General features: G+C 42.5%; 1 protein-coding gene across 1 annotated transcript in view; it reads right to left on the bottom strand.

The window, feature by feature from the left end:
* Positions 1-24,005, bottom strand: part of LOC147729857 (transmembrane protease serine 11D-like) — a 437,959-nt gene extending 413,954 nt beyond the window's left edge. The window contains exon 1 of the mRNA XM_086958513.1: positions 23,953-24,005. The gene's annotated coding sequence lies outside the window, so the exon portion shown is untranslated. The remainder of the gene's footprint in view (positions 1-23,952) is intronic.
* Positions 24,006-26,280: the final 2,275 nt, after the last annotated feature.

The raw sequence follows: 26,280 nt of genomic DNA on the forward strand, positions 1-26,280 counted from the left end.
ACTCCAGTGAGTGCACCAATAGGGAAAGTGTTGGATAGCGGAGGGGTAAAATGTACTATTCCCACTCCAATCAGTACAACAGTAGGGAAACTGCTGGAATGTGGAAGTGTAACAATTAGTATTCTCACTCCAGTCAATTCACAATTAAAAACAAAATGTTAACAGAAATATTTTAAAAACATAATACAAAAATATATAAATATGTTAAAAATTAAAATACAAATATATTTAATATTAAACATTTAAAAGCATATCATGTTAAATTCATATGACAAATACATAAACATATTATATTAAGTAAATTTAAAAATAATTATCTAACAAATAAATATTTTTAATTAGAAATTATTTAGAAACATAAACATTATTTAATACATAAATTTACTTTTTTATATTTCCTACCCTTTAACACCACCCAATTCACAACCCACATCTAAATTAAAAAAAAATGTACTTCCATAATTAATTACCTCTCACCCCATGAATACCATTCTGTTTTTTGCCAGAAATTTCTGATCAACATGTTGTGAAACCAGCTCAGAACACCTTGTGAGGTATTCCATCCACGCCACCTATTAAGACCCACATTCTACTTGGTGTTGCTGTTGGGGGTCGAGGAAATGGGAGTGTCAGGATTTGCAGAAACTTCAAAATCTATACCTGCTAGTTATCGAGTATACATGTGAAGTTTCTGATCTATAATGGAGCCCCAATATTCAGGATCTAAAGCAAGTTGTGAATAACAGGGCTTGAGAGCTGCATGTGGTTAATCCTAGTCCCCAACATGAAAATTCAGAATTTAGGGGTAAGGCTACTGGGGTGGGGTCTAAGAAGGCTGTTGTGCCCTGATTAGACTGCTGAGTAGAAGTGTCTACAGACGACAGACCTGCCACTACATCTGCTCCAACCCTAGCACAAAGGGGACATTTAGGTGTGGTCAGGGAACCCTATCGGGGGTACAGCACAACTCAGGTTCTCAGTTGTGGAGTGTTTGCTTAGAGTATTAATTTCATTGGATGGGTCTATGCACAACATAACTCAGGTTTCAGTTGTGGAGTGTTTGCAGAGAGCATTCATCTAATTGGACATGCCTATAGGTTTATTGATTAGAATTAGGTCTAGCAGTTTATTTTTTTAGGGAAAGGTCTAGCAAGATATTTGGCTCAGAATCTGGGCAACCTTTGAGACTACCCTACTCAGAAGTAAAGGTCCAGTTTGTGTACATCATGTATGTATGAAGATTTACAATGCAAAGCCGAGCAGGGGGGCAGAGCACTTACTGTCACTAACATCATCACTTTTATTTGTTTGGAATGTTTTGACACCTGGGCTCCTCTCACCAGTTATAGATGCTGTTTCCAACTGTGTTCGCAGTGTCATTTTGCCCTTTCTAGTGACCTGACACTTTTTTGTGTCGTTGCAGCTTTAATGGTCTTGAGTAATGGATTTACACTATAAAAGACTGGAAAATATACATTAGTAAAAAGACATTCAAGATAAGTGTGGACATGATTTTTACCAGAACGCTAGATAACTCAATACCTTTTCATAGAGCACTGTTTAGTTCTGGCTGAAACGTTCTTGTATGCATGAGGGTGTTTTGCATGCTATGGTTCATAAATCACACCTGATTTATTGTATAGAGGAACACCTTTCTTTGTGGAGGCGCTGGCTGTAGGTTCTTGCGGTTTTCGCTTCTTGAATGTGGTCAAAATACTTCTGGGGATATTCTCTTCAGCACTGTAACACTTGTCTCCATCATGAAACATTAAAGTGCCATTATGAGCTTCCAGAACAATCTGGATGTTTGTGGGGAAATGCATCAACATTCCATTTTCAATATTAAATACTAGTTTAGGAATACTCACGAACTAGTGGGAGTCTGGGGTAAGCAGGCAAAGAGACACTTGGAGGGGTCACTTGATGAATCTAAACAGCGCTTATGTAAGACTTGTTATTGTTTGTTATTGTTTGTGTGAGGTAGGTTATATATACATTATGTTTAAATCAATAGAAGCCTCATCATCTTTCTCTGCCTGCGATCCCACATAGTTCCTCACCCAGTGTATCACTGCCCGGCTCGAGCTGCTGTCCTGTAAGCAAAAGAGTGACTTTAAACACAAGTACAGGAGGACTGGGAGACAAATGGGTAAAACAGTGATAAGGAGAGAAAGCAACATTGAACGGTAACACGCAAGAGTGTGGAAGAGAGGTGAGCTTGTGGTGGTGTAATAATGAGGGTGTACTGGATTCAGAACTGGACAGGCCTAAATATATGTGTACTTTGTAAATAGGTAGCAAGGTCTTGATCCTCCCATGATATCTGTGGAATATGCTGTACAAACAAACCACAGACAGATCTGATTGAAAGGTGACATCCCAAACACTTACATGTATCATGCTGCAATTTCTAAAACCCTTTCAAAAGACGATATAACAAGGGCATTTGCATCTTTGTGGATAACAGAATCTAATTGTTATAAAACTCAACTGTAATCTTTTTTCGACCTCTGAAGGATGAAGAGCTTTTTAGCTAATCAGAGCTTTGAAGCTGTGAATCATAGGTTGAGTGCAGATCAACGGATACATTTTGCCCAGACCACTGACCACCATAAACAATACAAGCTCAAGCAACATACTAATTTATATTTATAAACTAAATAACTTGCATCAGTGGTACTGTGTTTAGCATCTGTATTTATCACCAAGCTGAGAAGCTTCGTGATAATTGCATATAATTAACAGGCTTGCAGGTCCTGCTCATCCATGAAATATGAACACATTCTTTTCTCTGTCCACTTCTTAAAATATAAAAACACAGCAACATAATCGGTTCACAGGCAGGGCCGGCTTTAGCGCAGGTGGCACCTGGTGCCACAACCTTTTTTGCCATCCTCCATGACCTTCTCCTTGGATTCCCTCACTACCACCTGTGAAAAGGTCATTCATCACTCCATAGCCCCTCTCTCACATACATTACATTTGTTTTGAAATGATGGTAAAGACTGGTTTAACTAATCCACTCAGTAATCCACATATAATACAGATATGTTATTTGCAGCAGGCATATTAACCCTCTGTGCTACTTCATTGCGAGTCAAATTGCCTCTAGACAAAATTCTGATCTCTCTAGCCGGGAAATTAATCACAAGAGTTATCTTGACATTTTTATTGCTGCCTGAAAGCTGGATGCACAAGGAATTCAGTAGGTGCTTTTAAATCATACATGTTTGCTAAACACAGCACCCCACCTCCAGGTGAGCGCCCAGTGCAGCTGCACCGCTCTAAAGCCAGCCCACAGGAAGCGCTAATCCTAATAACTATTTTTGACAAACAGTAATATAGGAATAGCTAAAATACACTTCAGAGCTACCAGTTCCTATTGTTTAAAACCAGCTCTGCAGAGCCTATATTTATGAGCCAAATGAGTCAAAAACTCATACTTCATACCAAACAGGCTGGCATACAATGCAAACAAGTGCAATTTATAGCCTATATACACTGTATCTAATTTTAGCATTTCTTCACATTTAAAGTTTTGTAACATTGCGCCCTACTCAATCTACTACAGAATCACAATTAAGACACAATCACCCCGATCAAGCATATTAAAACAGAATGTCAGGCGCTGCTCACTAACTAGGCCTGGGTTAAAATTTCAAACAGTGTAAATTGAAAACTCACAATTGAAACGAAATAGCCTGGCATAAAATGTAAAACTGTGTAAATTATATAATTCACACAAAGTTTCCAACTTTAATGTTTTTGTCATTGTTTTTTTCAAATAGTTTTGTTAGGTTTTTGAAAATTCATAACGAAAAATGAAAATTGTGTACAGAGTAAAAAAAGAATGCATAGGTTGTTGCATCTAACAATAGCCAGGCATGTCGTCAAATAAATCCTGCCATATAAAAATTGACATTGATTTTGAGTGCATTAATCGTAAATGACATTTACAGCGTTGTTAGATTTCTCAAATGCTGGACACCAGATCAAATATTATATAGCAACAGTGGACTTAGAGCCATACATCTTGTAAGGTATACAGTATTTTCCTGGCTTAGGCATAGGTAGAGAAACAAAAGTCTACCGTAGAGAATAGTAAGCTATAAAAAAAGTATAAGAGAAAATAAAAGAGAAAAGAACAGCCAATGGAACATCATGACGTCAAGGGGAGACGTTAGGAGGAATCTGTAACGGGCCTTATGATGAGTATCATTTGTCACCCAATGTGTAGTAAGTGTGGAGCGCTAGGCATGCAGTGTATATTCAGATACTCTAGGGGGTTTAAAGACAAAAGAGGAGGAGTCCATAGAATCCCCCAATTTTTTGTTGGATGAGCGCCATTCAGAGTTGTAGTGATATGTTGTCTGCACCTCTCAGATTTAAGGTTAGCCATTCTTGCCACATTTTGAAAGATATTATTTTGAAGTTCTTCCAATTACACAGGATTATTTTACACGCCAAGGTTAGCATCTAGTCAAGCAAGTTGTGGTCATTTTCATTCCCTACTTGTGAGTCTAGGGATCCTAGTAGGATGTACGAGAACTCTCTGGTTGGGTTGATAAGTAAAGTGTGACTAATACATTCAAAGATCCTTTCCCGAAAGGATTGTAGCATCGGGCATTGAAACAGCATGTGCGCTAAATCACCTTCCTGTGAATTACAGTTTCAACAAAGTGGTGATTGATAAAGGTTAATCTTATGTAATCTGGATGGCATCCAATAGGCCTATAAATATTAATAATCATATATTTTTTTGGGGAGAGTGAAGGAGAGATTTTATTCCTGAAGGGCATCGTGTGTATGTGTTTCCAGTCAAGAGCGATTGCCTTAGCGTTGGGTTCTGCTTCCCATTTCCTCTCGTTTTCTGTATTGGTTTTACATGGTTCAGGAAGGAGTAGCTTATATAATTTTGATACCATATGTCCAACCGTAGTAAATTGGGATAGTTTGAGGGGTAGTGAAGGACCGATCGGTTTTATGAGCAGTTCAGGAATCTGGATTTTAAGTTTCAGGTATTAATATAAGTCTATTTCTACCAGCCTTCTCTCTGTTTTTAGATTAGAGAAGGTCTTGGGAGAGGCTTGGTCATATAGTCTTTGATCGAGTTTATGCTTCTTTGTGACCAGTCCTGACACAATATTTGTTGGCCATCTATTTTTGTTTTGGGGTTGTACCGTATCGCTACCATGTTTGAGGAGCCTAACTTAATATTGGAGTGTACATCTAAGCAGGAACGTCCTTGCTTTGTGTTTTGAATTATATATTTGGAGTGAGGTAGAATCGAGATGTGCATTGTCATTAAGGCTGGAAGAGGGATGTCCTTAATAAGGTTTTCTTCCTACATCCAGCCAAGGAGGTCGATAGACTGGGGTTTCAACGAACCAAGCCTCACCTTTGTTTGCAATGAAAAGCCTTTTGGTAGATTTTAAAATTTGGTAGGCCAAATCTTGATTTCTTTCCTTGCCATAAAAAGTTATTGAGAGCCTTGTCTATTTTCTCGGGGATGTCTTCTGATAGAATCATTGAAACCATACTAATAAGTTAGTTGATAAGTGGGGTACTCATCACTTTAATTGTTTCTACACTACCCCAACATGATAGACATTTTGGAGACCATCAATTCAGTTGTTCAGTGATTTTTTTTTATATACAATATTTTCCTTCTCTTCTAGGGTAGTGATAAGGTCATTAGAGAATTCCAGACCTAAGTATTCAATCGTACCTGGTTGCCACGCCAGACCCGTGTCTATTATTATTTTCTTGCCCCCATGGATATTTTCTTGCCCCCATGGATATTAGACTTCTGTCTTGTCTTTGTTTACTGTATAGCCTGAGACTTCAGCAAATTCTTGTATCGAACTCATAAGGGATGGGATAGCCCGGTTAGCATTTTTTGAGGCAACAAGTACGCCGTCTGCATAAGCCGCCACTTTGAAGATCACACTACCAAAATCTATGCCTATTATGCCCTGGTTTTCTCTCTAATGCTGAAGGAACGTTTCTATCGCTAACAAGAAAAGTGATGGGGATAGAGGGCATCCTTGTCTGGTCCCTTGTTTTAAGGGGAGGGACAAGGAACTAGCCCCCCTGCTCTGACTTTAGCTTTCGGATCATGGTATAGAGCAATGATCATACATATAAAGGTATCTCCAAAGTTGAACTTTTCAAGTGTCATACGTAGAAAAACCCAGTCTACCTCATCATCCTGGTATTATCGCTAGAAAGTCTATTTTTGAGGAAGCCTACTTGGGATGGATAAGTTTTGCAATATGTTTTTGTACCCACTTAGATAAAATCATGGTGTATAATTTACAGTCCAGATTTATTAGGGAGATCGACCTATAGGTTTTAGTGAGGAGAGGGTTTTTACCTTCTTTAGGTATAACTGTTACGATGGCTTCTGCAAGTGTACCTGTTGTTTGTCCAGAGGATGCAAACTGCCTGAATACATTTAGCAGTGGATCTCTTAGTCGGTCAGCAAATGTTTTTAAAAAGGTGGTGTTGTCACTATCAGGCCCTGGGCCTTGTCAATTTGAGTTTCTTAATGGCTGTAACTGTTTCTTGCAAAGTAATAGGGCCTTTAATGGAGATCATTTCTTGGTCAGATTGTTGAATGATATCCCATCTAGATAGTTCTTGTTATCCAGACGGTTCAGATTGGGATTAGATTCATAACATTTTTGGTAAAATTCTTTAAATGTATTGGCTATCTTGTGTGAGTTAGTGTGGACTATACCTGCATCATCCTTGATGGCATTAATAGCGTACTTTTGAATTTTAGATGGGAAGATAGCGACTTTCCCGCTTTGTTGGCTTCACATAGATGTAAACTTAATTGTTTGTTTATCCACACCTGTGCCCTAGTGCTGAGTATTTTATTGTATTCATATTTTTTGTTTAACATTTTACTTAATATGTGGGGGTCATACTTTAGTACACGCAACTTCTGCAATTTAGAGATATCCTTCTCTAAGGTCAGTAGTTTTGCATTTGTTTCTTTATTAATATTTGATAATAATATTTTTAATCGCCTCTTTAATTCGTTTTTTATTTTGCAGTGTGGAGAGGACATCACCGATACATCTCCAGAGGGGTTCTTTAAGTAGGGGGGTGGGGTTGAGTCTGAGATAGTCAATGTAATGCAGGAGGGGACAGAGACCACCCTCGGCTCTATTGTTGTTTGGTCTATTCTGCTAGTTTAATCGCATGATATTAAGTAGTGGTCAATACAGGAATATGAATTGTGTGGAAAAGAGTAAAACATGTAGTCTCTTTCTGTCGGATTCTGCAGTCTCCAAGTGTCCATCATGTTATATTTGCTACAGAGGTTCTTCAGGGCTTTATGTGCTTTGCTCAGCCTGAATTGACATGTGGACTTCCTGTGTAGGTTGGGGGTCTAGGGGGAGATTGAAATCACCGGCAATTATCAAGTAGCGGTATCTGAAATCAACTGGATGTGAACTACTAGATCATCCCAAAATTCAGGTTCATCATTCGAGGGTGCATAGATCTTTGCTATAGAAAGACATAGTTTTGTTTTTCTCATTTTTATATAACCTATCTACATTGTTTGCAAGCTAAGTAGCTGTAGTTGAGCAGATTCGGTGACCATCATTCTCAACGGTTTGAAATGTTTAGTGTGTAAATGAGAAAACTCATGTATCAGGAAATAAACCTCGGACAACATCAGAGCCTTAAATATTGGGCGTCGTTTGTAGTGGTTGTGTACCCAAGAGTATTGATAAAAGTGATTGCAATGAGATTAAAGAACATGTGTTCCATTAGAATTTTTTTTTTTTATTGAAGAACAAATCAAGCCAGGTAAAGCTTCTCCGTCTGAGAAGACATGTGTAGTGCCTTGAACTACCACTCAATATTTTGCCGGGCCTGCAAAGGAGAACTGGTACCCCAATGCTTTCATTCTAGGGCGAAGGGCAAGAAAGCTTTTCCTAGTATCCACCGTAGCTTTTGAGTAATCTTGTGCAATAACATTTTTGTTGTTGCCCCAGATGATGTGGTTGTGATTTCCCATGAAGGATAGGATAAGCTCAACATGCTCATATCTTACCAGTTTGCATACAATTGGCCTAGCATGTATGTGGTTCGCCATTCTTCTGGCGGGAACTCTGTGGACTCTGTCGAGTTCCAATGGTTTGTTGAAGTTCAGCTTTGTAACTTGCGGTAACCATTTCTTTAGAAAGGCAATGCATGAACCCGCCTCATCTTCAATTCTTTCTGGCATCCCAAATATGCATACATTTCCTCTTCTAATCCTTTCCTCCAATTTGGCTAGATGTTTGGAGAATGCATTTAAGACAGATTCAAGTTTTGTTACTGTCTTATTTGTACTTGACGATCCATATTCTAGTTGGCTTATTCTGATTTCTGATCGTGATCTTTGGCCGCTATCGGAAAAAGAAGTTAATAAAATGGAGACTGGGACCGTTAATATTAACCAGCACACATTCATATAATTATCTCAGTGTATGGCTCAGTGAAACAGGTCAGCCACAGGTTCAACGACTCAAGCTCCAGCAGAAAGGCAAAATGGTTATTTATGCCATTTGTAAACTCGATGCCAGTTTGGAAACTCTGACTACTATGGCCATCCTACGAGTTCTGAGGGCAAAATTACTACCTTCCCTCAACTATGCTATGCAGGTGTTCCCCGGCAAATTGGTGCAAGATCTTGCAAAAATCAACTGTGCAGCTTACAAAAAGCTATTTTCCTACTCTCATGCATAAGGAACACTCTAATCCGCTTGGAATTCAACCTTAACCGGCAATCTTTGGAAGACCTAGCAAGTCTGGCAAAATATTTTTATCTAATCACTTTGGCACCAGAGAACTCAATGAAGTTTGTAATAAATAAAATATTTAAAAACTCGGTCAACCCGTGGTCAGCTGGTCTTGCCTCAGCCAAAGACCTCTTGAATCTAGCCATAAAGAACTGGGACCCCAACATAATTAAATATACAACTATCAAAATAGCATTAAAAAAGCAAGTAAGATCTTGTTCTCGAAAACTGGACATTGAAGCTTTGACAGCCAGAGGCTTCCACGAGACCCAAAGTTCTCTTTACACTTTATATAGCCACAAACCACACCTTGTACAGCCGTTGGGTAGGCAAGCCCTACAAAGGAATCTCGCAGATAGACTGCATGTGCTTCCCCTAAAATACCTGTATCCTTCAGCAAAAGTAAGACCAGCGATAACGGAGTGCCGCCTCTGCCATTATAAGCGTGAAACATTGACTCACATCTTATTATGCTGTCCCGCCCTGCTGTCCGTCCGCAGAATCCATCTAAGGCCCATTATTCTCCAACTGGGAACGCGGACGGCAAAGGAGGCAGTCCTTCAGCTATACTTGCTGGACACGGTGAAGCATATGGCCAACTTTGCTAAATTCATCTACTATGCCCGACAAGCCCTAACGGACAGGTCAACTATAGCACAACATGGCATTCACCAGGAGGGAGGCCTCATGTAGTCCGGCCCCTACCAAGAGTTGCCAAAGGAACAATACTGACTGCACTTTTAAAAATGTAAAAAAAACAAATGTTGGTTCTAGGCTTATCTCCTATATATACATTATTTTATTCAATTTTAAACACCCTTTTTATATTGATTGCTCTCTTTTTGTATCGGTTTTTATTAACCACAAGAATAAAGTATTGTCATTGTCATTATTCTGATTTCTGCCTCTGCGATCCTACTATTGGTTTCTCTGATTGCAGAGATCTCAGTTTGCATAGAATCAGTGTTTTCCTTGGTGGATTTTGCCAGGTCATGAACTTCTGCAAGTTTCACTAAAATTGTCTCCATCCGAGTGTTAATATCCTGCTTACTTTTGACCAGTGAGTCCGGATTTGGCAGGTTGGCTTTTACTCTCTTGAGATTTGTTTCGATTTCTTTTTCAGCAATCGTTATGTGGACACTTTTCCCGGGACGGCAGTATCGTATAAACATGAGTGTTACTTACAGACATTGAGATGCAAGGATTAAAATGTCACTCACTACCTCAACACGGCCTTGAATTCCTGAGTACGATGTTTAGATCAGGTGTAAGAAGGCAAAGGCCTGACTAGAGAGATTGATGCAGGGTACGCGTTTTGTTTCTGAAGTATTCTGAAACAGGGATTTCGTTTTTGAAATTAGACCTAGACTTTACTTGAGACCTTGCTCAGGACCGAGTGCACATCAGGGTTATTATAGAAACCTGATCTATGATCAGAACATTGGAATGTTGGGAGCTCCATTGAAAACAATGGAGTGCTCTGGGCTTATAATGGCTGGTAGAAGCCTGGAGCTCCAACATTCCAATGTTTCTTTGTTCACAGCTCTGGCTGTGAACAAAGGCTTCAGGGAGCCTGAGGGGATTCCAATCCCCTCACGCTTCCAAAAGGCTTTGTTTTTTTGTTAGAACATTCTGTCCTCTAGTGACAGAATGTTCTAATAGCCTTATAGCCCTTCGTAGATGGGCTATACCGCTATTAAAGTCTCTCTCCCTTGTTAAAGGCCCTCGCCTTCGGCTCGGGGCCTTTAACGCTGGAGAGGGCCTTTAATAGCCGGTATAGCCCTCTACGGCGGGCTATAAGGCTATAGTGAACTATGAATGCTTCATTTACATAGTGTTACATAGAGTAACTCTACCATCATCATTAAGTCAGGCATGTGAGTTGATCACCAAGCCCATTTGCATGAGGCACAGTCCGAAATGTATGCCCTCATTTTCACAAGTCTCATTTGTGAGCAAAACACCGCACAAATCACTTGTATCAGGGGTAAAGCGATTCCTGAGCGTGCAGATGTAAGACACTATTTTCATCAGATATGGAGAATGAAGAATGATCAGTGATAGGACATATTAGGCCGCCAAGTAGATGTCGGGCACCTCGCATGTATTCACTCTCAGAGGCATCCACTCATCCCTCGAACCACAGAATAGAGGTTGTAAGTAGTAATTGTGATCCGTTAACCGACAGCAGATCCCTGTATCAGGTGCAGATCCACCCCAGTGCACTCAGCGCATGAGAATAATCCGGAATGGCTGCCATGTTAGGGTCAGAGCCCGCTTGTGTTCGACCTCAAGCGTTTCACTCTCCCTTCGATCTCCCAGAGTAGAGGAAGAGGAAGGCAGTAAGTAGCTAACTTGATTCTTGATCTACGTGACATCTTCCTCCGCTGCAATTACATCCTTTTTTGCAACTGTCTGGTGGAGGGTTACAGCTTCGGAAGCCCAACTGGGGTCTTTATGGTGGCCGAACTATGTGGTCTAGTTATGTGGCGCGGTCCTAAGAAGCCAGTATCTTCATTCTGTTATAAGGTTGTTGAAGCAACGTTTTTTTCTGTGTTCGCTTCCTATCTTTCGTATGCCATTACTCGTCTAGTCTGACTGTATTTTCTACTACGCAGACTGTGTGCTGGTAAATCAAGCTTTCCTTCGAGACGGAGCTGCAAGCTCACACCGCCATCTTCCTTGCACTCCAATCCACGCCCTCTGTTTTAGTCACTTTTAACCACATTTGCAGTTTGTAACCACGTATAGTGAAACCATGCTACTGAGGAAGAACATTTAAGAAAAACCGAACACATAAAGCTGAATACAAATGCCTCGACACACGCTATTCTTTTAAACCTACAGTATTTCTTTACAAGCAAGGTAAAATCTAATGCAGACCTAGTTATACAAAACAGGCCTTAACAGTTACTAATGATACACAAGATGCTACTTTCACACTCCAATTTCATGAAGTCAAGCTTCAGACATCTGGTTGTAGCAGAATGTTAGCGTGCAATTTGTGGCCTACATTTCGGTATGAAGTACAGTGTTTTAGGATTGTATTTTACTGAAAACCCCCAATATTGGTAAAATACAATAACAGCAGAGGCCTGATGAACAGGTGCGCACACAAAACATTCACATATTCTGCATCACTCTGCAATTTGAAAATAGCGACAGTCCCAGCCCCTCTAAAGTCCGAGTATCAATGATAGAATCCTTCACCTCCTAAGAAAGTTCCCCAATCAAAGATGACGAGCAATCAAAGTATATCCAAGGCATAATGCAGGTACCATGAGACAAGCAAACATTTTTTAACCTACAGCGTTCCTTTACAATCACAGAAATAGAAAAAACAGGCCTTAACATCTCATGTGCAGCACAATAGATTGGTCTCAATTAGTACAATCAATTGGCCACGCCACTATAAATACATTTCTAGAACACATTATCAGCACTCCACAATGCCACACTCACTGAAATGAAACATACTGACCTCTCAAGCAAAAATAACAAGCACTGACATTGCCAATAGGCCTCGTGTTTGGCACCGTATACGTTTTTAGCCATGCAGCACATTATCTTGGGTGCTATCGCACCAAAAACCACTTGATCTGCTCTCTGCTCAGCAACGCATGCCCCTCTATGATCAACTTCTCAGAGTGTGACTCAAGCAGTGGCCACTGAGAGACCTGCAGTGTGCCTGCCTCTTACCTAAGAAAAATCCGCCCTGCAGCAGAGACAGTGTAATGCAGCCCAGAGGAAGGGGGTTGAGCACACCAGTGGAGAAATTACACCCCGCCCAAGCATACTTGAGTGACCTCAAAAGTAGTAAGCAACAGGAAAGGTATGGATGTGGACAGGGGCACAATGGCGCTTTTGTTTTTTACTCAGAGCCCCCAATCAGTGTCGCAACTAAAGTAATCAGTGAGCAGTATACGGCTTACAAAACGAATATTATTCTTAAGAAGGAAGACTGAGAGAGAGGGAGGGGCCCACACGGCATGGGACAATCGCTGGTACTTAACTTGGCATTCGGCACAATTATTCTTTTTGACTTTTATACAAGTCGAACTAGAATGCCCTTGTTGTGGTATCTGCTCAGCCCCCCACAAATAATGTTACTTTGCTGACAAGGGTTGCACTAAGCAGTTCTTTTGCATTAGGGTAGTAAGAAATGCAGACCAGGCAGTCCTCTGTCAGCTTGGCCACTTTGGGAGCTGGGTTTGTGGCAATGGCATATATTAACAAGCATAAGAGTTCGTAAAAACAAGTCCACAATAAGCCCAGACTAGGAACATTTACCTGAAACAAGCACATCTCCAAATGATGTTATTATAACACTAAAGGCAATCTTACATTAAAACTAAACATTTACTTTTTAGGTTAGAGGACTGAGAGGATATGACGTAAGATAAAGAGCTGATGACTTTGGATTTGGAGAACCAGTTTAGGGTCTCGATTGTAACAATAAAATAAACAATGGCAGGCTTGAAATACGGACAGAAACTGGCAATGGTTGAACCCCTTTAAATACTAAGCAAGATATTTGCAAAGAGAATGCGATCGTAATAATAAAATTAAACAATGGCAGACTCAAAATAGGGACGGAACCCGGCAATGGATACGAAACCTCCCTGTGAACAAAAAAAAAACATAAATACTAAACAAGACAAGGATAAAGTTGTTATCTGGGAATAAAATTGAGCACCTGGCAAGACACAAAAAAAAGAGTGCTCTCAGTATCTCAATTCACAGTAAGAGTAAGAGCACATGCAACAAGGGTAGTCCTCATGGGAGGTTACAAATCTCAAAGAGGAACTATTAAGCGTATTCACCAAACCAAAGCTGGAATTTACAACACTTGATGACAACTTTTTGTGTTTTTTCTTTCAGGACCAGGAAATTTAAAACAAATACTCTGTGCATTTTTAACATTAAATAATTGAGATAACATGCACATTTTCAAAATGCCACAAATTCATTCAGAGGGCTAATACACAGAAAGAGGAGTAGAGAGTAATGAACTCGGTGGGGGCACGTGCTAAGTGTGAAAATACTGCTCTCATTCACAGAGTTGTGACAGGCTTCATCATTGGGCTTGCTTCGGTACACCCCTGCGCAGACCAACGCCTGGGGTGGAGCAAAATGGAGGGGAAGACAAAACACGTAAAATATACAAATATTGCTTTGCCAAAGTATAATGGGATCACCGAAAGAAAAAGTGCAGTGAAGGTTAAAACTAGTTCGGAGGTATCACTGTGCGAAACTTTATTCCTGGACCCTCCGGCCAGGGCTAAAAACTTGAAGGGTGGTGGTGACAGGAAAGAATTAGGAATTCCTACACCACTCCTTACTGCCAAATCGTCAACATGTTTCTGCCGTGGTTGTGGAGCCCGCAGTGTATGGTCACGCCGGCATTCTTCAGGACCTTTCTGATCCCAGTAGTGTTTATTCTCCCTTGATACCAGGATATGGTACCCCTAGGAACTAATTGTTCCCACCAGGAGGGTATCCCTACGTAACACACTCTCGTAGAGTTTCACAAATATTATGCTACAACTGGCGACAAAGAGGGAGAGACCCCCTGTAGTCACACTTTCTTCAAGGTGGGTGCTCCGCTATAAGTATTCCTCTGATCCCGCCGTTTAGGTCTAGCAACTTTTCAAACATAATGCGCTGTCAAAAACAGAAACTTTTGAGCTAAATACAACATGTCTCTTGAGGCTAGGTCTCTCTGTCAGCTTTCGCCATGGTCCTGTGGTCTCCCGAGGGTTTGCTGTCTCAAACGTCTATTTTTGAGTAAGCCAACTTTCAGTGTCCGTGATAGTCAGCATGAAGGTCTTTATTTATGCAGACTTTTTTACAATAAAAGTGCTCCCTTAGAATCATTTTATTCACCTTTTCCAGGGTCTTAATTTATGTGATTGAGTACAGGGTGCGGAGATTCAGCGCTTACACAATAAAGCGTCTTAGAAGTGGATTGGTGGACAGGCGGCGGTGTGAAAAAATTATTTGATATGCCGAAAGTGGAAATTTGACAGACCGTGGGAGAGAGAATTGAGCGAGTGATATAAAAGATACGGCAGATTTACATTATTTGCACACCGCGCCCTAATGATACATATAGAAGATTACACGGATGCATTATTTTCTTTATATTGTGAGGATTTGGATTCACTCTATGGTCTGAGTGGAGATACACCTTTTGAGAGGAATCAAAATTAGCAGTTTTGAGCCCTGGGGAAGCCGATTGGTTACCTAACCACGGCGAAACGCGTTGGCAAAGGGGATTGGAGTGGATGAAATAAACAGAAACAAAAGATCTTCAAGAGCCTATTGGATTATTATGATGTCCTTATGTTGAATAATTTTCTGATTGGACTGTGATAATTGGTGTGCTCCAAATTGTGTATGAATATTTTTCAATCTTAGGATTGCCTCTAGGGAAGTAGGGTGTTCTCTTCTCTTCTTAATTTGGAAGCACCTTGTGTAATTGGACTGCGTGTAGATTTAAAGTGAAATTACTATACGAGCTCTAGTGTCTCCTATACACCCAAAGCTAGAGGTCTTAATTTATGTGGTATGTCTGCAACAAAAGGGGTATTCTTATAATTTTGATGTCCCAGGACCTTAATGTATGTGGCCCCTCTCCAAAAAAAAGCTTCCCTCACCCCCGTGTGTATTTCAAGTGCATCTGATTTGCATCTAATTTCTTTGAATGCTGGGATGACCTATGTCCTTCACAGAATCACCTCCAAAGCCGAAGGACAGTAAGAGGAACCAATCAAATATATGGGCAGTGCTTGAAGTCCATATTGTAGAAACAGCATGTCTCGATGAGATAGAATCACCTCATCCGAGGGTCTCAATTTATGCAGTCTATCTGCAAAAAAAGAGGCTCCCTCCATTAGCTGTGTATCTTTAAAAAGCTTTTCATTTACTCCTTATTTCTGAATTTCTGTCCCACATTTCTTGTCTTATCAGACAGCAGCCAGTTGCATATGTAATGAGGCCCTCTGCGCTTGAGAGAGAGGGGTAGAGTCAAACTTCGGTCACCCTCTACCCTAATAGCCCCACCCCACTCTTCCAGAGACAAGTTCTGAGTCTCGTCAAATTTATAAAAGCACTACAGCCGATGCTGGCAGATTTGCCTACTCACACAAACACACACACACACAAGCGTTGGACAAAGGAGTAAACCAGCGTACATAAGCATACATATATTACATTCATATTATGTATCATTTTGATCCTATTTGGCAAGCCTCACCTAGCTATCCCCATGTAATAGAATGGTATATTGCAAGCAAAACAAGCCTGGGCATGTTCAAAAACATATTTAAAACATGTGAGACTCAGTTCCTTCTACCACTCTAGCGCCAAGACGCAGCGGCATTTGAGCGCTTTATAAATATTTCAGTCAGTCACATTTACTGCAAAGTGCTGATATAAAGACCAATACAATGTGCCCTGTAATAACCCATATAGTGCTGGGGCTGCACCATTGTCTGGTGGTCTAGGCCTTGAGGCATAGCTGCCTGCATACACATAAATACAACCCGGTTTGCAATTCTCAAATAGCGATTTCTAAAAAATCGCTATTTGAGAATCGCAAATACGGAGGTTGATACATATGCCCCTAAGAGTTATAACCCTGTACTAGATTGCCTTTGTTGCAAAGCTTTACCAAGAGTAATGGTTTTTGGAACTGAGCGTCTTAAATTGCACACACAACTTGGATACAAAATCTTGGGAACTGAGTCTTGGGTTATCAATGCAACTTGAAAGCAATGAATTAAAGGTTGTGGTCCGTCGGCTAGACTGCCGACTTTGGTGCTGGAAACCAGGGCTCGAGCCTCGGGGTCGCGTCCTGTGATTCTAGGCAAATCACTTAATCTGCCCGTGACTGAATGCGTAATGTAAATACGGTGCTCATGTAAAGCGCTCCAATACCTTCGGGTCGAGTTTGCGCTATATAAATATGCAACAACAACAAAAAGAAAAAAAGGAAGTCTTTAACACAGATTGCTGTGATACTTTGCTAGCAGTTACACTTTCAAATAGAAACCGTTGCGTCCCGTTAAGTTCAGTGCACTGACATTTTTGGTTGAAAACCTGTGTAATTTGTTATTTTTGTCTTTCAGATGCCGCAGGTAACATCAACTGGGCCAGACAGGAGTACTTGCTGGAAGGAGTGAAAACGAGGCAGACACAGGGGGACTTACCTGCTCGAGAAAGGTAAGCGATGGAGAAAACAGGAACCAGCACCTCTGCCGCTGCTTGGTAAGATTATTGAAGCCAAGTGTGGTTTCAAGTGAGGGCGTGGCATTTATAGTACCATGCCCAAAATGGCTGCCAAATCTTGCAGGAGACTAAAATCTCCCGAGATTTTGGCTCTTCCTAGGCAACGGGGTTTAGAAGGAGAATGAAATTTGGGGATCTTTAGGAAAGGAACTAAGGCTTGGATTTGTGCAGTGATGATGGCCGAAAGGTCGATTGGGGTAATAACTAAAAAGCCACATAAGGAAAAGTTGGGCCAAACCTAGGGGTTCACACAGGCTCATGCATGGCAATGGGCATACAATGCAGCAATGGGCAAACAAAAGCGGTGGGCCCTAAGGGTCAACATATTGAGTGTTTCTAAGGAACAACACGCGAAACACTTTCTAACCAGGACCCGTATACAGCACAGGTGGAGCAGGGTGTAACAGTGAGCTTGAAAGCGACAAAGAAGGTAAAAAGCCAGGGGACAGAACATGGTAATAGTCAGCAGCCTTAAGAGAGTAATCTTTCTCTGGGGGCAGCGAGGTGTTGGAACCCCCACTGGACTGTTCGCCTGATCAACAAGGATCAAACAAATTGCAGGATTTAATTTAGGACAGCAAGTAGGATGTGCCCAGTTTCACAATAACACTGGGCAAAAGTGGCAGGTTTTATATTCAGTTGCTTCTCATTCCCGGTTCCCTAGTAGAATGATGTGGTAAATTTGCTGTTACCCCGGTCCAGCAAAAGCACTTCATTTGAAGCGTTTGCACTTTGAACGAGAGATACCAGTTGTTTCTCAATCACGTTTGGCATGTTTTGCTTGGTGAAATGTGAATAAGGAAAATTACCTTGGGGGCAAGTTTTACCCCCACACAGTCATAACCTCGAAAATTTGGGAAAATCAAATGATATATGGGACAAGGTACCCCCTGCCAAACATTATAAGGATATTTCAAATCACAGAGGAGTTCCATGAGTTTATAGAGGAATGAGGCAGAAGGCCGAGTTCCTTTATAAGTTTATGGTACTCCGAGCTGACCTGCAATATGCCTGTCATGCACGGCTGATGGTACTTTATTCCTTATCATAAGCTATTCGATATTTGTTGCAGAAAAAGGTTAGTTTAATACAAGTCCGTTTTAAACAAGCATTTACAATGCAACGGTCTCGCCTTTGCAAAAGTTAGAGCTATTGGCATTGTAATGACAACTTTTTTATTTATGTGTTGGTTTTGAAATCAGATAAATAAATGTCATTGTCATTTACAGTGCCAATAGCTTAATCTCTCATAAATGTCAGACCTATTGCATTTGCACCCACACACACACACACACACACACACACACACACAGAGCAACACACATGAATGTGGTGGTGGTGGATGTGGTGGCGGTGGATGTGGTGGTGGTGGTGGATGTGGTGGGTGTGGTGGTGGTGAATGTGGTGGTGGTGGATGTTGTGGTGGTGGATGTGGTGGTGATGGATGTGGTGGTGGTGGATGTGCTGGATGTGGTGGTGGCTGTGCTGGATGTGGTCTATGTGCTGGATGTGGTGGTGGTGGTGGATGTGAAGGTGGTGGATGTGAAGGTGGTGGATGTGGTGGATTTGGTGGTGGTGGTGGATGTGGTGGTGGTGGTGGAGATGGATGTGGTGGTGGTGAATTTGGTGGTGGTGGATGTGCTGAATGTGGTGGATGTGCTCGATGTGGTGTTGGTGGATGCGGTGGTGTATGTGGTGGTGGTGTATGTGGTGGTGGATGTGGTGGATGTGGTGGTGGTGGTGGATGTGGTGGTGTATGTGGTGGATGTGGTGGTGGTGGATGTGGTGGTGGTGAATGTGGTGGTGTATGTGGTGGTGGTGGTGGATGTGGTGGTGGATGTTCATTTCGATTACTTTTTGTAAAATGGGCTCGAAGAGGTGGAATGTCCAGTAATGTCGCCTTGCGGTAAATAGAGCCTGTAAAATAGCTGCACCTCTAGCAGCCAGCGAGCTGTCGTATCTTTAGTTACAAAATATTGCCTCCAATGTTCCACCTCCCAGCCTGATGCACAACAGGGCTGGTCTCCCCCACCCCAAGCACATTAGTGTAAGAGCAGAGAGAAAGTTATCTGTGCATGTTCAATATGAAGTAGCAAGCTGTACGTATACAAACACTTACAGTAATCGATACTTGCGCATACGCAAAGCATGAGCAATCAGTGCGGTGAAACGGATGTTCAACAAGCACATTTAATAGCTCAGTCAGTAAATGCATCACATAGAAAAATGACACACCGTACTTGTAAATAAGGAGCTTTTGCCGTTTGAACATGTCTGTGCATATTGTATTAGCTGTACACGCATGCATGGACTGTACAATTAAGGTACTCGGCTGTGGCTAGTACCCTATACTTGAATGCATGGCCCATTAGCAGTTCGTACACATGCATTCTAAACATGCACTTTTCGATCAGTCTGTGCATGCGCTGTTTACACGCGTAGGTGGTGCGAGGCAAGTGTACATGCTAAAGGTGCTGTAATAAACCCTAAATGTCGGTCTCATCGTGACAGAGTGCAGTTGGCCTTGGTAATCAGTGCGAGACACACCGCGCTTTGAACGGCGCCTGCAGCCAGGCAGATGCCAGAGAGCTGCACAACGCGGCTCCGGGACAAAGGCTGTGGCCTCGGGAAGCACAAAGAGTGAGTGAGGGGCTCCCTCCAGCTCTAAACTCGCCCGAAAGTTCCTGCGAGTGCTGTAAGGTGACACCACAGGCGCGGGAAGGGGCTTCCGCAGACATCTCTCTGTTGCGCCCTCAAGTCTAAACATAGCAGCACCCCACTCCCCGGGCCGTAAACCGGACTCACCGGCAGCGAGCAGCATCAGGCCGCAGCTCCCCAGCAGCAGCAGCAGCGGGAGGCCCGGCTCCATTGCCGCCTCAGGCCGGGGGCTCCATCAGGCTCCGCCAAGCTCTCTGGCCTTTCTTAGCGCAGTTCCCGGGACACGGGGCAGAGGGGGACGGGTCTGGGCTGCTGTGGTAAGAGCGACCCGCCCCTGACACCACAACACGCCCCCACTGCAAGAGTCCCTCACAACACAGGCCCCATCGCTAGCGCCTTCTCCGCCCCTTTGGCTCTCACCCTAGCTAACCACGCCCTGTAGGGTACGGAGGTCCCTGAAACCCGCCCACCGTAACCTTTCTGAAAGACAGCACCTCTCTTTATTTATCCAGTTTGCTAGAGCGGGAACATGGTCTATGGGCATCACCGTGCTTTGAAAAGTGATCTAAAGTCCCTCAAAAGATTGCAAAAGTGCGTAAACAAAAAAAGTAGGGACAGCTATGGTGCTAGGCTTAGCCTCTTAAACCTGCTGGATACCGGCCGAGACACCGATTTGGGTCAAGCGCAGCCTACTCCAACTTTTCAGTTGTATTCGTAACTTTTTAATGTCGGCCTGACCCCACCTCCCGGTTCATGCCACACCCTCGTGCCCGCCCCGCACATTGCAGACTGTGCCTGCCTTGTTCCGTTTTTAGCCACGCCTCTTTCAGCCTAAGACACTCCAGCCTTTCTCCCTTGAAAGCCGAAAACTTTTGTGCTGGCGAAATCGTCCCATGGAAATGATATCTCGCGAGAGTAGAAAAGGCGTTTCAGGTCGAGACAAGAAGACTTCCGGCGTTTATCTTTTGCGTTTATGTTTTTCGTAGCAAACTAAAGTGTGACGTTTGCTAGAATAGTGAGTCCGTTCACCATCGCGTATTATGTTTTTTTGGGGCAGTTTTATATACCGCAACCTCGACCCGAAGGTAACGGTGCGCTTTACGCGAGCAACAGTTATATTACACAAGGAAATATTTATTTTCTTGTAGGCACGGGGAGATTATGTGATGTGTTACATCCTTGCAGGCGCTGCCCGGGTGAGGAGCGAAGAAGCCCCTCCCGCCCGGCGTCGACGACACTTCCGTTTCCAGGCAACGGCCCCACCGGCACCAATCCCAGCGCGGCTCCTCGTCTGACGTCAGAGGAGCTGCGCTCGGGATTTGTGAGGCTCCCGAAGTTCCCGGGCTGCGGCGGTGTTTACGGGGAGGCAACTTTCAATTTCCCTACCATGCCGCTGTGGGAGGTGGTGGTGATTTCAGACAGCGCTCCTTCTGGCACAGAGCTCCACAGTGCCTACCTATGCGTAAGGGGAGAGGAGCCCGGTGAGTGGGGTTGAGGGTGGGGGTGTACGCGCTTGTGTCTGTTTGAGTGTGTCTGTGCATGCGTGTGTCTGTTTAAGGGGGTTGCGTGTGTGTATGCAGCGTGTGTCTGTTTAAGGGGGGGTGAGTGTGTGTGTATGCAGTGTGTGTATGTGCGCATGCGTGAGTGTGGCTTTGTTTGCAAATGGGAATATGAGGCACCGTGACGTGCGCGCTCCCGAGGTCAAATCTCCGGCAGGAGAAGCTCGTGACAGTCTGCTGTCCACATTCCCCCAAAAGTGATTACATAAGTTGTCTCGGCCTAGACGCAAAAGCTTTGCTTTTGCTTTCGTCTAGGCGAGACCTAAAAAAAGTGTAGCAGCTCAAAATGTGTAAAAATATGCATAAATATTCAAACTTTTCTATAATTACCTAAGGAGTGCGATAAGTAATCAAGATGTAAATATCGCCTTTCTGCTTTTCATGGTACACCTAGAATAGCTGAAGCAAAAGAAAGACGAGCAACATTTTGTTTTAATTCTTTAAACAGCTGCTTTCGTTAATCTCTATGACCTGACCTGCTGGCAACAAAAAGGCAGAGCATTCCAAAGGGCAACAGCTGTTATGATTAATATTTCACCACCAAAAGTGTTACTCTTTTTACGAAGAGGAGCGAATTTAGGATCAGATTAAGAGCATATACTTGGGGCTGGGGGTGGGCGAGGCCTCCAACACTCGTGCCACATGGGGCGGATCGCCCTCTCCTCCCCCCCCATTTGCCCATTTGCTATGCCACTGTATAAAATAAAATAAAATAAAATACTCAAATATATTGTACTCTGAACTCAAATATATTGGACTCTGAACAAATTATAAACAAATTATAAACAAGTCTGTCTTTAAAATAATGTTGTATGGTAAAGTGAAGCATTAGAAGTAGACAGCATGGAATTGGATATATATTTCTGTGGAAGCAACGAAATATAGAATAATATTGCTGTAGGTTAAAAGGTCAGGTGACAGTTGGATTGTCAAGCCAGATCTAAACAAGCATTTGCAATGCAATCGGCCTCGCCTTTGGGACCTTCTATGTATTTAGCTGTGCAGCACATTAGCCTGGGTGCTGAAACATCTACTGTTGTTTAACATGGAGGGAAAGTAAGCACCAAACTGTGTGAGACGTAGGGTATGGGAATACATGGAGAGAAATTTTGAAGTGGTATAGTTCAAAGCTCTGCTTGTAATATAAAAGCAGGGCCTTCGGTGGTCATATCACTGAAAATACAAGATTTGAAAAAAATATTATTGTCTACGGGTGTTTGTGGAAAACAATTTCTATGGACTGGAAACTAGAGAATGCTGAAGTGATTCTGTTATTTTACTGACCTCTGCTAAAGGCAACAAATAGGGGCAGGCATGGTAAAGTGTCCGCATTGCGCGAATCTCAAGGGCACCAGCCTAGCACAGCATCCAAGTAAATCCTCAGTTCAGTACCAATTTGATTTACTGACAGCGAGGTGCCCTAACTACCTTACTATGCTTTAAAGCCTCAACACAGATTTTAACGCGTTTTAGATTAAATACTGTGCACTTCCTGTTTGAGTCCCTAACTGTGGAATTTGGTTTGAAAATCTCGTTGAATGCCCCAGTACAATTATAATTTAATGCACAGAGCACTTTGCACTTTCTCATTTTTAGTACATTGTATACTTTGCCCAGGAAAAGCTATCTTATTTTAATCTAGGTTATGGCTTGATTTAAAGTTAACTAGGGCTTTACAACAATTAGCTTCAGAAAAAGCTCGCTTGACCATAATTCATTTTATTCAAAGTACTTGGAAAAAACGGAAACATTATGGTGTGGAAGCATTATGAATGATGTTTTTAAGTTAAAATAAAGTAACCAGCTAAGCATCCATCTCTGTTAGAAAAAAAACGGCTTGCAGATGTTCACCACTGAGCACTTTAATTTAATAATTTCGACATCCAGACAGGGCTCATGATTCGCATTGGCGTGTCTGGTTGTGGTGGGTCCAGGCGCACTGGCACAGCATTAGGCTCGACGGTGGCCAGCTAGGCTCAGATTATAACAATCACTGGGCTAGCACGCAGGCCACCTGCAGGAGACGCTCTGCCTGCTGTGTCTGACACTATGGATTTAGCAGTAGATTGTGAAATTAGGACCGACTGACCTCGAACTTTGAAAGCATTATGCTTTCCACTGAACTCCGTGCAGGTCTGTAAATCTGTGTGCAACTGAGGTGAACAATTTCACAAAAGATTACCGAGAGGAGAGACCATGGCTAAAATGATAGACTCACTGTCATGTAATTAATCGCAGCCTGATTCTTTCCAGAAACAGCTGCACCTGACAGTGGCACGTGTTTTTTTTTTTTGATCTGCCAAAAAACAATAATGTGCATCATTGGAGGTGAGACAAGAGCCGCGTTAGCTGGTGTTGGCTGCAATTAAGTACCAAGCAAGCTGGATTGTTGCTTCATGTGGTGTTTGTCAGCCCATGCTCTAAAAGATCAGCGGGGAATGTTTTTATTTCTGAGGTCCCAAGTCTGAACCGCTTACCCAGTTCATATTTTGTATTAGGGGAGTTGACCTGTTTATTCTATATCCTGGGACGACAAGTCCCAGAGTGCAAAGAAAAACCTTCAACGCACGGAGCTAGAAAACCCGAAATATCTGCAAACATTATAAACAACATGTACTAAAAGACCATGATGTACTCACAAGTTCACCAATCCGATGATGAGAAGGCACCGAGCAGCACAACCAGGCCAGGCCAGGCCTCCGGAAGGCTGCCGCAGCGGGTCAGGTCTCTCAGTTAACTCTGCATGCTCTCAATGTCAGCTCTTGATAACACCCGATCCTTAGCCAAAGCACAAAACACAACAGTGAATCCGTCCCATAGCACGGCTCTGATGCAACTCTTGTCTTGGCTGTAATAAGAAAAATATTTTCCTTGCATCCGTAGGAGAGGAAACCCAGGAATGTGACCTTCTGGCGCGCATGCGTACGATGTAATTAGCGACCAGGCATCGCATGCTTCTGCACAGACACGCTACCATCCTGTGTCAGCACAAACTACTTTAAAAACAAGCCTTTGCAATGCAATAGGACTCATTGCATTTGAAACGGGAGTGCAGGCGGGCAAAAAGGCACAAACAGGAGTGCGGGGTGGCGGGACGAGAAGTCACGGATTGTGGGAGGGGATGGGGAGGCACGGGAACAAAATAGTGTTGACAGCAAAGGGGCCAGTAGCCGTGGAAGGAGACACATGACAACATGGCCGTCAGGAGGAGGGACTAAGAAGCCTAAAACTAATGGGAAGGCAGCATTTAGGACCTAAGCCAATACAAAAGATGGGCACAGAGTGGGCAGAGCTTCCATGACATACTCAATACTGCATGCTTCGCAAACCGAGCAGCGCATGCGATGCAACGCTAGGCTCGACCTAAAAACCATGTAGGTAAAGACTGCCCTCTTCCCATCTTTGCTGCTGCCGAAGAAAAAACACCATAAATTATCTAGCTATCTAAGACACTTTAATAGCATACCAGAGTCACATGTGTGCCCCTGAAAGTTCAACCTCAAGCAGCTGGATATATAAACAAAATGATCAATGCTTCGTGGATGGCAAGCACTGTTTTTGTGGAAGCACACAACTTCGGCCCCATCAAAACATGTACTTCTAGCTCCCAACATGTGGGTGGAGCCAAAGCCCCTCTCTTGGTGATTTTCACATAATTGTCTGGTGACAGCAGCGCTGTCGAGTCTGACCATAAAAATATCAGCGTGCAGCTTTAATAAAAGACAAGGCCTGGTAGTCACAAGATAAACATGTATCAAACAGCACACTCACCATTCTGACAGGCTCAGCTGGTTGTGTCTACCGCGACTCCATGACAGTTTCCTATTGCCAAATGTTAATAGTTCTCTCTTACTCACACTCAGATAAACTGGATCACCAAGATTTGTGTCTTATCTGCATACATTTGATACCTTAGGCCGTGACACTTGATACCCATGGGTACTGACCGTAATTAGATGAGGGGGAAATCATGTAATTGTTAAGTAATGCGGGGAGAGGGCACAACCTAAGTAGACATAGACGAAAGCTACTGATTGCTGGCTCGAAACTGACTTGTTGAGTCAAAAAAGAGAAACCATTCCAATGTTCGACCTTTATTACCGCAACTGCCTCTAGGGTATCAAGTACTTGTATAGAATCAATTGTATGAAGGTAATTCCTGGTTGCACATGATGGCGCAACAGTAGTCCTTTCCAAAACCCATAACACAGCATTGCTGTTTGTATACAGTTAGTTTGTTTTCCGGACCTCCATGTATTTGCTCTGGGGGCAAATGCAAACGCGTATCACCGGGCAACACAAATAATCACGTTTGTTTTATTTGATGACAAGTGATTTACTACTTGACACCGTTATTTAAATGACACTTATTGGAGAAGTAAAATACACCTGCAGCAGGTTTTTCGAGAAAGATGCTTCCAACAACATAGTTCACATTTTCTTACCATTTTGACGAGTACAGATCTGAAGAACGTTTTCCAAAAGGCAAGGACACACATTATTCCACCTCTCCGTATGGTTTAAACATCTAAACTGCTATGCTATTATTATAGTTGCTAGACTAAAATTAGATTACGAGAATATCTCGACCCTTAACCTGCGCAAGATAGCCCAGTTATTTGTCTTCTAAATGCTATAAGGTGGTGATCTGCAGATAGCAAGTTCAAGTCTTCCATTCTTCCTAGGTTAGCAAGTGAGGTACCATTACAATGGGGAATAGTAACATCAGTTATTTACTGTGCTTAGATATGTCATACGTGCACTATGAGGCACTAAAGAGAGAAACTTTTATTAGTATTACGCTATTCTCAATGTAAGTGGACACAAAATAAAAGACAATACAAGCTTTACTAATGTGCGAGAACAGGAAAACCAGTCTGTCCACCCAGAATGCAACCGTGTTATCTATAGAATGCTTTATCGTCCTCGGGTAAAACACACCCTTGAAGGTTTTAAATATGAAAAAC

This window comes from Lissotriton vulgaris, chromosome 2_1 (genome assembly GCF_964263255.1).
Source record: "Lissotriton vulgaris chromosome 2_1, aLisVul1.2, whole genome shotgun sequence".
NCBI classification, from domain to species: Eukaryota; Metazoa; Chordata; class Amphibia; order Caudata; family Salamandridae; genus Lissotriton; species Lissotriton vulgaris.